The sequence below is a fragment of the Danio rerio genome, chromosome 8 (genome assembly GCF_052040795.2).
Source record: "Danio rerio strain M-AB ecotype USA chromosome 8, GRCz13ab, whole genome shotgun sequence".
NCBI lineage: Eukaryota > Metazoa > Chordata > Actinopteri > Cypriniformes > Danionidae > Danio > Danio rerio.
The window spans coordinates 30,055,846-30,070,000 of record NC_141028.1 but is presented as its reverse complement, the minus strand read 5'-3'; the positions used below and the strand labels follow the sequence as shown (position 1 = coordinate 30,070,000).

Genomic DNA, 14,155 nt, shown 5'->3' with positions numbered 1-14,155 from the left:
TATAATATAAATATAATAGCAATGACAAAAGAAATGGAGAGGAGAAAAATGTCATGCATATATCCATCACACATATGTCCTATGATCTGTGTCAGTGATCATGTTTCTAAAGACTCAGATTTGCTGATTTCACCTCGCAGCTGATGAATAAGTCAGACTGAAAATGTCAACAGGCCATCGGTCCTTTCTGACACTCAGGGGACAAGCCCACGTTGGCCAGGAACAGGATTGATTGGGTCGCTTTATTTCAAGCACTTCTTCTTTTTCTTTTTTTTGCCGGGGAAGGATCAATGAGAGTTTCTTGACTGGCTTTGGCTGATGTCTGCTGTGGGACTGATTTCAGCACGGCTGTCGTGGCGTGTTAGAGATTGTGCCAAACAGGTTGTTCATTAGCAGTGAGCTAGTCAGTCTGCGCCAGGATCACCAACTATCATTTGCTCTTACAATGGGAGATGTCAGAGCAAGCTGAGACTTGGGGAAGATGAGGCTCATGTTGAATTATCGAATTGTTTTAATGATTGACAAGTGGTTTGATTGACAGTTTGCTTGATTTATGTACAGGGGAAGTTTGTCAAAATATCATCTTGTCATCTTGTTGTTCCAAATAACATGTGACTTTGTTTTGTGAAACATCTAATTAAAGAGAGAAAAGTGTAAAAAGAAAATTTCCAAGCTTTCTGATTGTGAATGACAATTCAGTGTTGCAGCAGCCATTTTATATTGTAATCATTTCTGAAAAATTGTTTATTTTATTATTTTTAATATAATTTAATATAATTTAATATAATTATTTAATATAATATAAACAACAATAAGATTTATTATCACAATTAACAATTATATTGTTATAATAATAATAAGAACTATTATTATTATTATTGTTGTTATTGTTGTTGTTGTTATTATTATAATTATTTTTCATTCATTCAATTATTCAATTATTCATTCATTCATCCATTTATTCATTCATTCATTCATTCATTCATTCAATCATTCATTCATTCAATCATTCATTCATTCATTCATTCATTCATTCATTCATTCATTCATTCATTCATTCATTCATTCATTCTTTCTTTAATTTTTTTGGCTTAGTCCCTTCATAAATCAGGGGTTGCCACAGCAAAATGTACTGCCAACTTATATAATAATAATAATAATAATAATAATAATAATAATAATAATAATAATAATAATAATAATAATAATAATAATTATTATTATTATTATTATTATTCCGAGAGAATATATGCAGGAATCCTAAAGGTAATGTCAATACCTTTTTAAGACTTTTTAAAGAACGTCTCAGAATATTTTAAGACCTTGTCGCCACTTCAAGTTCTAATTAGTATCAAACCTTTAACTTAATAAACAATTGTTAATAAACAGTTGCAAGAGAACTCAGATAAGCTCGGAAGAAACCAAGCTTGAAAGAATACATTACACGGTTGTTTTCAGTGACAGGTTCAACCAGGAGTATACAAACTTACATTTTCCCATTTTGCCGTCTGTTTCGCTCTGTGGTATCATTACAAATAGAGCGTCACATCACCTTCGTTTTGTCGCAAATTACGTGACATCACCCTAATGGAGGAGCTTGGCTGGACGCTTCCCAGCTCGAACCAATTGGATTGAGCATGCCGTTGTTATTAATAGGAGGAAAGTAAATATGTTTATGATTTTTTGGAGTCAAACACTTTGGACAACACTAGAACAAACCGTGAGACCTCAATAAAATGTGATTAAGACTTTTAAATAACCTTTTAAGGGCCTTAATTTTCTCATAATTGACTAATCAACTTTCAATACTTTTGAAGACCCCGTGGATACCTGTATTATTATTATTATTATTATTATTATTATTATTATTATTATTGTTGTTGTTGTTGTTTTTGTTTTTGTTCTTGTCATTTTTGCTATTATTATATTAATATTATTATTATTGTTGTTGCTGTTGTTGTTCTTTGTTAATATTATTATTATTGTTGTTGTTGTTCTTATTATTATCATTCTATTATATTATTATTATATTATTATCATTAATATTATATTAATGTTATTATTGCCAGTTTAAAAATATGTAATTATAGGGTAATAAATAAAATGTTAATGAATTAATTAATAATAATACTTTTATTTATCATTATTATATTATTTTTTATTATTTTTATTAGATTTTTTATCACATTACATTACTAACTATGTTAATTAATTTACTTTTAAATCAGTTGTTTAGTTACATGTTAATTACAATTGTCTACTGTACAATACAATACATGTTTAGAGTTGAGTGACAGTTGAAAATAGTTTGGACCCATTGTATTTCTAAGTATGGTTTTATAGGAAGGATCTAATTATCATTGTTACAAAAATGTTATTTTTAAAATGTATGTCCTGTAAAAAAATAAAATACATATGAATGAATGAACGAACAAACGAACGAACGAACGAACGAACGAACGAACGAATGAATGAAAATATAAATAAAATAATTTATTTCAAAACACTTCAGGTTCTGATTTTTTTGCATTTAATTTTACTTTCATTAAAAATAAAGTTATATAAAATTCAAATTAAATTAATTAAACTAACTAACTAACTAACTAACTAACTAACTAACTAACTAACTAACTAACTTACTAACTAACTAACTAACTAACCAACTAACCAACTAACTAACTAACTAACTAACTAACTAACTCCATGTTTGTTTTCAGCATATATAACACAAATGTGCACAGGCTCCAAAAGTAAAAAAAAAAAAAAAAAAAAAAAACTATTAGAATTCTGGTGTATTAATTTAAAGTTTGTTGAGTTTAAGCTCAGAAGTGATGTGTAGTTTAAAAGGTGCTTAATTGTTCTGGTGATATAAAATATTATTTTTGATGAAATATTTAGCATTTAACAGCAAAATAAAAAATAAAGTGTTTCAGAAATAATGTTAGACCACTGGCCCCTTTTATGAAGTCAGAAAAACATTATGTCCATGTCATATATTCACAGAACACATACCGGTGCACACAAGCTCAGACAACGCATATTCCCCTGTCTATCTGTCTCTGTCTCTCTTTTGGGGTGTTGGCAGAGAGCTGGTGTGTGCTGGTCAGGTGTGGGTTAAGCAGGGAGAGTCAGGGGGCTGAGAGCACTTGGGCTGGATGTTGTCTACTCGTGTACCCTGGCAGGGCTGTGCAGGCGTTGGCTGAATAGAAGCAGTGCACTTGACTGTATCCAAGCAACCATTCATTAATGCGCTCGACCCTGCATGGGGCTTTGTGAGTCTCAGTTCAGAGATGTGAGCTAGTCAGCGTACAGAGTAGTTAAGAACCAGTGATTACCGAAAACATGTCCCCACAGGAACTGTGAAGAAAGCCTGGCATGGTGGCGTTCAGCACAGGCTTCACCAAAACAGGGTCGTTTCTTGGAAAAAAGTGAAAAAATATGAGGCAGTATGGAGCGATCTGAGGCAGTGGTGTTTTTCATGTTTTGTCAATATATCGCATTTTCGAAAAAATATTTGAACAGCTGCGAGGGGTTGATTTTAACAGTTCATTAAGCAGTAAAGCTGGTTGTGTAATTATCGCTCCATCACAAAACTGCTAGTGGCGGTTGGAAAAAAAACAACAACTCTGTATTATAGTACTATGCAGAATAGCAAAACAAATTCACAACTAAATGCAAAAAAATCAATCTTCGCCAAAATGTGAATGTGTCCATGTTTGGGACATGTTTCTGGCTCACACAGGTGTGCCGAAGCCCCGGGTGGCCTGATTGAAATAGCAAGCAGAAAGACTCTCCTGGTTCCAGAGCTCAACCTTTACGCTGAGTTGAAAACATTTGAAGTCTGCTTGAATTATTAATGATTGCCCTTGGCCATATTCCCAAGATAGAGTGGACAAAGGGAACTACATTTAGGAAGAGCTGGAAAACCAGAACACAGAGTGGAAGAACATGTGAGAGTTCGGAGAGGTGTGTGAAGAACAGATAAGGAAAGTAAAAAAAAAAGATGGAGGGTGCAAGGAAGATGGGGAATAAAAGATAAAAGGGATTGAATATTGGAGGATATAAAAAAAATAAAAGTCAAAGTAATAATAATAATAATAGCAATAATAATAATAATAATAATAATAAAAGTAGCAATAATAGTAATAACAAAAACAGTGATGATGATGATGATAATAATCATCATCAACAGTGAGGTTTTTATGTTCCTCTTTGTCGTTTCTTCACAGGTGTTTTTTTTTCTTTCTGAGAGCTACCTTGATGTACAAGTAGCTCAAACTAGGTAAACACAAAACAAAAGTTTCCACCTGGAGCTTCTTCACAGGACTTGACACTTGTAAACACTCGCTCCAACAGGTTCATGCATCTCTCTAACCCCCGCCCACACTTGTCAATGATACCAAGCCGACCAATCACAGAGCTTGACATACGCATCATTGTTACATTGATGCTATGCAACCACGTGAAGACTGTGCTTTACCATAGGTGTGCGCTTGATGCAGAGTTATAAATCAGCCTTTAGTCTTGATTTAAGAGGTTGCCACAGTGGAATAAACAGCCAACTATTTCAGGATATGTTTTATTCAGCGGATGCCTTTCCAACCACAACCCAGCACTGGGAAACACCCATACACAATTTAGCTTACCCAATTCACCTATAGCGCATGTCTTTGAACTGTGGGGCAAACCAGAGCACCCGGAGGAAACCCAACTGCCAACTGGCCCAGCCAGGACTCAAACCAGTGATCTTCTTGCTGTCAGGTTATAGTCCTAACAACTAAGCCCCCCTGCCACCCCCAAGTGCTAAATGATTTCATTTATTTGATTTATTTAGTAGATATTGTGCTGAGCCAGAAAATGTGACAAAGAGTGCGCTCACACTAGGCTATACGAACCGTGCCCGGGCACATTTCAGTTCATTTGACAAGTATGAGTCCTCCAAATCGTGCCCAGGAGCAGTTCAGTTGGCTGGCCCTGGCCCGGTTGGAAGATGTGGCAGGGTTCGCTTGTAGTGTGAGTGTAAAGCGCACCTGAGCCTGAAACTGAAGACCCAACGTCACTTTTAAGGGACTGTTCAATATGGGTTTATGAATCATTCTTATTTTTAAAACTGAACTGTCATAGTTTATTAAAGATACAAACCCCCTACTGCATGTCATCTGATACCTTCAAATCTCCTAATACGTGCAGCATGATGACTTTATGATCGTTTATGAGCGTCAAAAGTTGTGGATCTGTTCAACAAAATATTTGACTGTGTGTCACTGCATTCAAATGACTAAAAACAATACTAAACGATATAACTAAAGCACCGTCCACTGTGCTGAGCAAGTTCGCTTCTCTTCTGTTAAAAACCAAACAGTCACAGCATCGATGAGATAAGCGGGCTCTGGTTCGGAAGGCAAAATGCAGTGTGAGTGCAAGCCGTCATGGGAGAGAGGATGGGTAATAATCGCGCTTTGGTACGGTTCAATGCAACTGTACCTAGTGTGAGTACGCCCAAAAAGTCACTTAAAATAGAAATGAATAATTTAAGATATGATTGCAAACAAATAAATAGATAAAAATCCTCTAGGAGATCTTGTTTTTATGTTATAGCATACTCTGTGACCGTGGACTACAAAACCAGTCAAACATTTCTGAAATTGAGATCTACATCACATGAAAGTTGAATAATATGTTTTCTAAAGAAGTTGACACTGATACACAGGGTATTTTTTCTCCTGCAGGGTTCCAAAGTTCTTCGAAATATCTTCCTTGGTTTTCAACAGAAAAAAAGAAACGTGAGTAAGTGCAAATAATGAGTAGATTTAAATTTTTGTATGAACTTTCTCTTTAATGATGCACTGAACTGGTTTCTTATTTATGAAAGCATGTTTTTAATCTTTGTAAAGCTCCTTTGACACAGACTATTTTATAAAGCGCTATAAAAATACATTAAAAAGTTGGAGGTTAGAAACCTCTAGAACTTTCCAAAGCTCTTCTTTGAATTAAATGAATTATAAATCGTACCCATCAGGGATTCTCCCCAAAGTGACATGAGGATCGCTGGCTCTGAACTGTCATTTTCATCTTCTTGGGTTTTGAGCTTTTTGTTTTGAAGATCTCTGGCTCGTGGACTTTGTTGGTTGTTCCTTGTTCCCTTGGTGTCAGTTGTATCCACATGTGTCTTGTTTACTTACTAGTTCGAGTGTTTAAATATCCACTTGTTCCTTTAGCGTGTTGTCAGATCTTCTTTTTGGTATTCTGTACACGTTACGGGTGAGTCTCGGTTCCTCAGTTCTTGTGGTTTCTGTACTTGGCTTTGGGAATAAGGATGTACTGTGGTTCAAACCTCTATTTATCTGAGACCCCTTGTGAAATAAAGTTGAATGTCTCCAATGGCATTAAGGGCAATAACTAATGGGATTTGTCCTCCAAATTGACTTTAACATCTTCACATCTTGTGTCTTTGGTTGGCTTCAGGTTCCATCTGCACTCACAGAATATATCTAGAAATAAACAGTCCCAGGGAGGGGAAAAAAGATCTATACAGCATATCTCCCACCCTCTTTCACAAGAAGGTAATCCTGTTCACTCAGAAGTGAGTTTACAGAGGTGCAAAGGCATTTAGATACAGTTATAAAAAATGGTGAGAGTTGAAAAAAGTTTGCTTCTTCAGGTTTTATTTAGTAAGAATTTGTGCAAGTGTTAAAACTGAGAGTGGGCCGTAATGTCTTTTTTTTTTTTTTTACAAACAAATGACTGATTCTTTTGTAATCCATGGCTTCAGAATTGTTGCTTATCAGATTAAGAGTTTGTGTCAGACTCTTTTTGGGATTCTTTTAAAGGTGTTACCGATTCTCTCACTAAAATGTGAGTAATTAGTGTTTGGGTTTGTATTACAATGAAAAGGAAACTACACTGATTTACTTTGTTTGAGAGATGTACTGTACATCAGTCTGTTTAATGACATGTTGGCAAAAAAGTAAAGATTCACAATATACTGTAGTTTTTAGTTAGAGTGAATTAATGGTGCTTTTAAAAACATTGCTTAGCAAACAGAAAATACTAAGTAAAAAAAATATTATTGAAATAAGTTTTTTTTTAAACAAAAAAGATGTCAGATCTTCCAAGCTAACACACATAGCATTTACGTAACATAAAAAATCTGTACATAAAAATGTACGTTAAAAAAACTATGATTTTACGTTAGAAAAAAAAATAATTTAGAGAAATTTACCCTAAAATAACACACAATTTTTTTTCCTGAAATTTCAATTTAAGGAAATTTCTGTAATTTAACCTCCATTATTCTACAATAAATTTCTGTAATTGAACCGTTGCTCTTTTACGGTAATTTTTTTTTTGTAATTTAACGACCGTTATTCTACGGGACATTTCTGTAATTTAATGGCTGTTATTTTTATGTTTTTCTGCTGAAAAAATAAGTAAAATTTCGGATTTTTTTACAGTGTACTGGTCATTTTTGATAATATCGTAACATACCAACAGATAACGTAACCACTGCGTCATATGCTGGTTATTCCATTACCATTCCAATACCAAATCACAACATGGTCAGTACGTCCTATGGAGCTGAGCGTTTTGGCCTCAAATCAAAATCTTAATTTATTGAACATTTTAACTTGATTATGAATATTGAACGATCCTTTTATGTATTTATTTTATTTTTGTGCCCTCTCTGTTTTGTGCCCCCTTGTGCCCACATTCGTCAACGCTACCAAGCTGACCAATCACAGACCTTGCTCTATGTGTAGTTATGACGTGTAGTTACATTTTTTGAGAGGTCAGCTTCAATCATGGTGAAGGGTGTGCGACTTTTGATGCAGAAGTGTACACAGAGCGGAGTCATGTGACTCTAAACGAGATAGGGAAAGTAGCTGAAAAAATTGATCTGGAAAAATTTCATCGATTATAGGTTCTGAATGTAGATTTCGATTACTTTTTGATTAATCACCCAACCCTAACTTCATACTAATGTAGCACAAAAAAACTAAGAACGACCCAGACATGTACTCCGTTAGTATTAACTTGGTAATTTCATGATCTACTGTCAACATAACTGCAACGTTTTTAGCCTGTAATTTAGGTACCAGTACATGCTGCCAGTGTGCTTGTTAAACATTTCAGTTTCAATTAATGTGTCATTTGCTCTTTTTTATGTAAAAAATTACAATTTAATTTTCTAAGAAGATATTTCTGTACTATAAATCAGCAATTGCCAATAGCTTGTTTTTTGACAAGTCATTTTCATTCAGACTTCAGATTTGTTTCTTTGCTGTAGAATTATTTATTGTATAATATCTTATTTTAAAATCATTAAAATACTACTAAAGTATTTTTTAAACTGCAGAGATGCAGCGCTCAGCATATATGAATACACACCCACAAATCTCTCATTTAAAATAATATTTTCTATAGAAAGCTTTACAACATTATATTTGTTCATATACATTAGATTAGTCAGTACTGAAGCCAAATCTGTAGCTTGTCTAACATTTTTTTATAATGATGGTTTAAAAATTAGTATACCCAAATTGATGTTATACAAAAATATTACATAAAATATTCCAAAATAGCAAAAATCAAGAGAAACAAAAAAACATTTAAAGAGCCCATATTATACATGAAATAGGGTCATATCTTGGTTGTAAGGGTCTCCAACAACAGTCTAATATGCATGCAAGGTCAAAAAACACTTTCATGGTCTTATAATCTGCATTTATTTTTACCTAATTATCCCAGCGACTCCTGTATGAATCGTTCAGTGATTCATTTGTTCCCAAACCCCTCCTTAGCGCGAAGCTAATCTGCGCTGATTGGACCGATGACAGTCTGTCGCGATTGGTCGACTGCCTTCAGTCAGAGAGTGAAATGGCCAATAGCTAATCAGCAATTTAAAAAGTAATCACAGTTCATACACGCTAGATAGTGTAGGCGTGGATTTTAGCTGCCACACACACACAAACACCTCCGGACGAGAACGCTCCCGCTTCCGCCCGCACCCGCCAGGTTTTAGCCTTAGAACCCGCCCCGTATTCTGCCCGCCGCGCCCGATCCCGCTAAAGAGCGGGGGAGAACAAAACCGAAAATCTGTAAAAACACACACACAGCACCAAGCATAAAGCTCTCGCTCGCTCGCTCGCTCTCTCTCTCTCTCTCTCTCTCTCTCTCTCTCTCTCATACGCGCGCGTGCGCACTAACACACAAGCACCAAGCAGACACATCTTTCTCTTTCTCAGGCAGCCCGCTCCCGTCCCAAATCAAACCCGTTACCGACCGCTCCGGCGATTTATTCGGAAATTTATTCCCGCGCCGCAGAAATCTGGCGCGGGGACAGCCGCGGGTATGCACACCTCTAACGTTACCACGGAGCTCCATAAACAAAGCAGCACGCGTCGCGTTTTTAACGTGACTTTGCACGCGATAAGAGAATATAGCCAGTTAACCTGATACAGTACACTCGGTTACAAGTAACAAATCACAACTAAATACATTTGCAAGCTAGAGTCAACGAGGCAACAACTTTAACCGCACGTACTTACACTTGAGAAATGGAAGAAACCCATCCTGACGTCCATCAGTTACTCTTTACTGATCCTTCCTTTAACAAACTCAGATGAAGTATTCTTTGTAGCATGTAGCTTCCAGAAGTTTCCAGTAGTTTCCAACTGCTTGGCTATAATGCTGAGGTTTCATCTTTGGGTAGAGACTCAATATATCCATCTGCAATGTGACTTCAATCGACCGGCATGTTTGTGTGCGTGTGTTTGTGGGTGTGTGTGTGTCTGGGTTACTGCGTCAGAGGGCGGGGCCTCAGGTTTGAAATCTCCCGGGTTTGCGCGTGCACGTGAAAAACTTTGTTTCGTTCGTACGTCATGGCGAAACACCTAATGAGTCGGTATCAAGGCGACTCGTTTGAAGCACTATGAATCGACTCTTTTATAGATGAATCAACAGTTTTAAACACTGTATTCTTACAGATTTAAGCCTTAGCTGGATACTTTACTTCACTTAGAGCTGTGTTACACACTACATGGAGGGGAATTTTCAAAAACCCATAATATGGGCTCTTTAATATTTTGTTGAAATGTTGTTATTTTGCATGAATTTAAATGTATTATCTTTCCATTTCTAAAGATGTTCTGTGACTAAAATACCATTTTAAGTAACATATCTGTTTAAAAAATCTGTTTTGTTCAAATGCACCATAATATATTACCCATATTCACTGAGAAATGAATAAAACTATTCGTTTTTTTAAAATGAGGTGTACTCATTTATGCTGTGCACTGTACATTTTAATATCAAAAGTGGCTGTACAAGCATTGAGGTCTCCTAATACAATCTGAAAGGGTAAACTGTTGAAGGTAAAATGTGGAAACTGTCAATTGTTGGATTATTTTGACAGGGTCAGAACAGTTTAAATTGACTGTAGGGAAACATGTTGGATGTGTGACAATTTGTAAGTAATCAACCAATATCTTTTTAAAAATACAAAATAAAAATAGTTTTTTTACTAAACAGACTCAGTTTTGTTTTTGTTGCACAAATACGGTGATAAAAAGTTGGTAAACAGGTTCAACACCTCGTCAAGTTAGACTTTGCCATTTGGATTTTAAAGGTTTCCTTCTAGTCTCTTAGTGTAGCATGTTTTTGTACAGTAGCTTTGCTTATAAATATTGAATTTTTTATAATAACCCGTACATCGTTGAGTACGAGTTAAGTTCCAGAGACTTTATTTTATTACCATAAGCTGCGAGACAATTTTAGCCAATTCTTTAGGGATGTACATTTAATATTTTAATTAGATGTATATTTTAATTAGGTGCTAAAAATATCACGCATTAATTATTCATGAAGCTTTTCTTCTTTAAGAGTCCCTTATGTAATATACTAGTCATTTACATGACAATGTGAATGCATGTTTATAACCACAAACAAAAAAAGGCAACATAATGTGGTGCATCATGATTTAATAATAGTTTGATTGATGGCATTGATACGCACCCCTGTGGTGACATGAGCTGTGCTGATGAATGCCCTTTTGTTCCCTCATGCTGACAGCTTCTACTGTCTCCTGTAAAATGTGAATAAGCTGAAGCCTGTGTCAAACAATTAGCTTGATGACTTGTCATTTAGAAAAAGCTGCTCACTCAGAATGCCTTCGCAGTCTGTTAATTGCAGGTGGAGTTAATTGAAGCAACCTAGGGTTAAGATGTCTCAGTAGTGGACACTGGTGTAGTCACTCTACAGTTTATATTGTTTACAAACCTAAGTGTGAAGGGAAGATCTTACGCTGGAAGCTGTGTTTTGCAACATGGTAGTAGTAGTAGACCATTTGCTTGGCAGCTTAAAGGGATTATTTTACCCTAAAACTGAAACCTGCTGAAAATGTAGGTCATCATATATGTATAGTAGTTTTTTTATTTTTTCTTCTTCAATAGAACGTTAAAGCTGATATTCAGCTAAAAAAAATGGTTCTTCGGCAACTAACTTAAAAAATTTAAATAAAAAATGACAAAAAATGACCCCCCCCCCCACCCCAAAAAAAAAGAAAAAGTAGTTTGACTGTTTACTGCCATTAATTATTCTTAGTCGTTTTTCCCATTGGCATTTAAATGGGAAGTTATAAAACTATCGCAAAAACAAGTGCACTTCTGCATTTTATCATAAGGTCAATAAGAGCTGAAGGTACGATTGGGAGCCATGTTGATTCCCTTAAATGTAAAAGTCTGTTTTTTTACTCCCAAGCCAATTTTTATGAATTATGTCACCAATGACCTAGCCCTAGTGGATTGCTGGTGGACACTCCTTGTCATTCACACAAACTACATATCTCATCATGCACTGCAGTCACACGCCTGTTTCTGGTCGCCTCCTGATTACACACACATAGCTGTAGATTATGATGACTGATAGATGGACTATATATACTCCACACACAAACACACACACACGCTAATATCAGGGCTATTGCCACGGACACACTAGAGCTTGAGCATGCAAAATTTTCTCGTACGACACTGAGGGTGTGATTAAAAAAAAATATTAGACTTAAAAAAGCGAGCAATTATTCCATCTTTAAAATTTTGGTTTACTGAGATTATGTTTTGATCTTCGATTGGTCTCATGCAGTTATGTGATGCGAATTCACCAAGCTTGAACTTTGCAACACTGTAAAACTTGTCGCACAAGCTTGCATTTCTTGAATGTTGCATTCACATGCATATGAATGGAAGTCTATGAGGCAAAAGGTACAGTGTGACCGCAGCTTAAGTCTTGTAACTATAGCTTACATTACGAAAGTGTTCCTTGTATAGTCTAGTCGTGTTTCTGACCCTTGTTTGTTTCACTGTTTGTTTGTTTTGCAGCCTACCCTGACCATTCACCTGTTACTGTATATTAACCACTCTCTGTCTGGACTACCTACTTGCTTCTGTCTGTCCCTGTTTAAACCTTACCTGCCTGACCATTCTTAATAAAGTTGCATGTAGATTCTACCCTTGTCGTCACCTCGACTTATAAGTATGTCTCATTTTTAGTGTTGGGCCGTTATCGGCGTTAACATGCTCTCGACGTAAGAGTCTCTCGTTAACGCGAGACTCATATTGTACGATAAACAAATATTGCTGTTAATCTGCTCTCAAAGTTGGGTTTGGAGCTGGGTCTGTTTTACGCAAGCTATGATGACTTTCACCTTGATATTTTAACGTGGATGTATACCTGACTGGTGAGCCTTCTGCAAAAAAAGTGCCCTTCTGAATCAAATCAGCAGACTTCTGACTACGTTTACATAGACATCTGTAATCTATGTTATTTGCCTTAATAGACAATAATATAATTAGGGTGTTTACATGGAGTACTTTCATGTAAGAGTTTCCTGTAATTTTGGCTGACTTTAACTGCAGTTCACAGTTTCACATTCACTCATGAACATTTTATTCATGCTCCCGTGACAAACTAGGGTATTAGACTCATATAAGGAGTAAGGACTGGTGAGAGTGTAATGGAATTTAATAGCGCACGCCAAATGGAAAGCAAAAAAACTAAAAAAAACGTTAAAAAAAACTTAAAAAAAACTTGCGATGTGTGTGTGTGTGCGTGTGTGTGTGCGTGTGTGTGTGCGTGTGTGTGTGCGTGTGTGCGTGCGTGCGTGCGTGCGTGCGTGCGTGTGTGCGTGCGTGCGTGGGTGTGTGTGTGGTCCTTACTGACAGCTGCGTGTGTGGATCTTGTTGGAAAATATGGCGAAAATCTGCATACTCCACATGTCTTCATTCCATTTCTGTTTAGTTCAGTTATGACTTTAGTCGGATCAAGGTGATCAAACATCGCTGTTTTGAGCTCATGTAGACCTACAGTTCAAAATTCATGATTAGGCCCACACGGAATCTGCGCGCGCAGAATTCAGCAGATTTTGCGCAGATTTTCTGCAGAATTCCGCAGATTTCTGCAGTTTTTAGCCCATTATAAATTCTGTTTATTTACTTGAGTAAATGTGTAAATCGGAATTTATTCAGTTCTTTTTTAGTAATTTATTACTTTTTATTTAATATATTAAAGTGTAAGTTATGATACTCTGCTGGATACTCCCAAAATAATTCTGCAGAAATCTGCAGATTTTTACCAAAATTCTCCGCAGAAATAGCAAAAAACGTTCGCAGATTCCGTCTGGCCCTATTCATGATTAACTGAAGAAACAGTTAGTAAACACAAGTACGTCTTATTGAACATAATTTATCTTCATCACCAATAATAGTAGAACAGTTTCTCAAGCAGTTCGTGATGCATTTTGGAAGCAGGAGATGAGCCCCTGGTCTAATGCGCTACGTGGCTTGAGAAACCCATTCTCTTTTAGTAATTATTTGGGTAGCACACATATTCTGAATACCTCCAGCAGAATTCAAATGAGCCATTTTAATCTAGATTAATTCCAGGTTATTCTAGATTAAAAATAAAATGTATTCCCACCTATACTCCATATACATTTTTCCTCTCAAAGTGCTGTAAGTCACCTGCAGTTAATGAATCACTAGGACCATAATTTCAGTTGAAATGTCCTCCATAGTGTTTAACTAAAAAAGAAAAATAAACAAATTTTTTGATGCCCTGAGGGTGAAAACAATATATATATATATATATATATATATAT

The 14,155-nt window shown here is 35.8% G+C and overlaps 1 long non-coding RNA gene across 4 annotated transcripts in view; it reads left to right on the top strand.

Moving 5' to 3' along the window:
- LOC141375642 (uncharacterized) overlaps positions 1–6,988 on the top strand; it is a 217,842-nt gene extending 210,854 nt beyond the window's left edge. For 2 of the 4 annotated variants that reach the window (XR_015498049.1, XR_015498050.1), the window contains one exon: positions 5,730–6,429. This is a non-coding gene — a long non-coding RNA (uncharacterized LOC141375642). Of the gene's footprint in view, positions 1–5,729 lie in introns of all 4 variants that reach the window. The other 2 variants (XR_015498048.1, XR_015498051.1) reach the window with 2 other exon arrangements.
- The last annotated feature ends 7,167 nt before the right edge of the window (positions 6,989–14,155 follow it).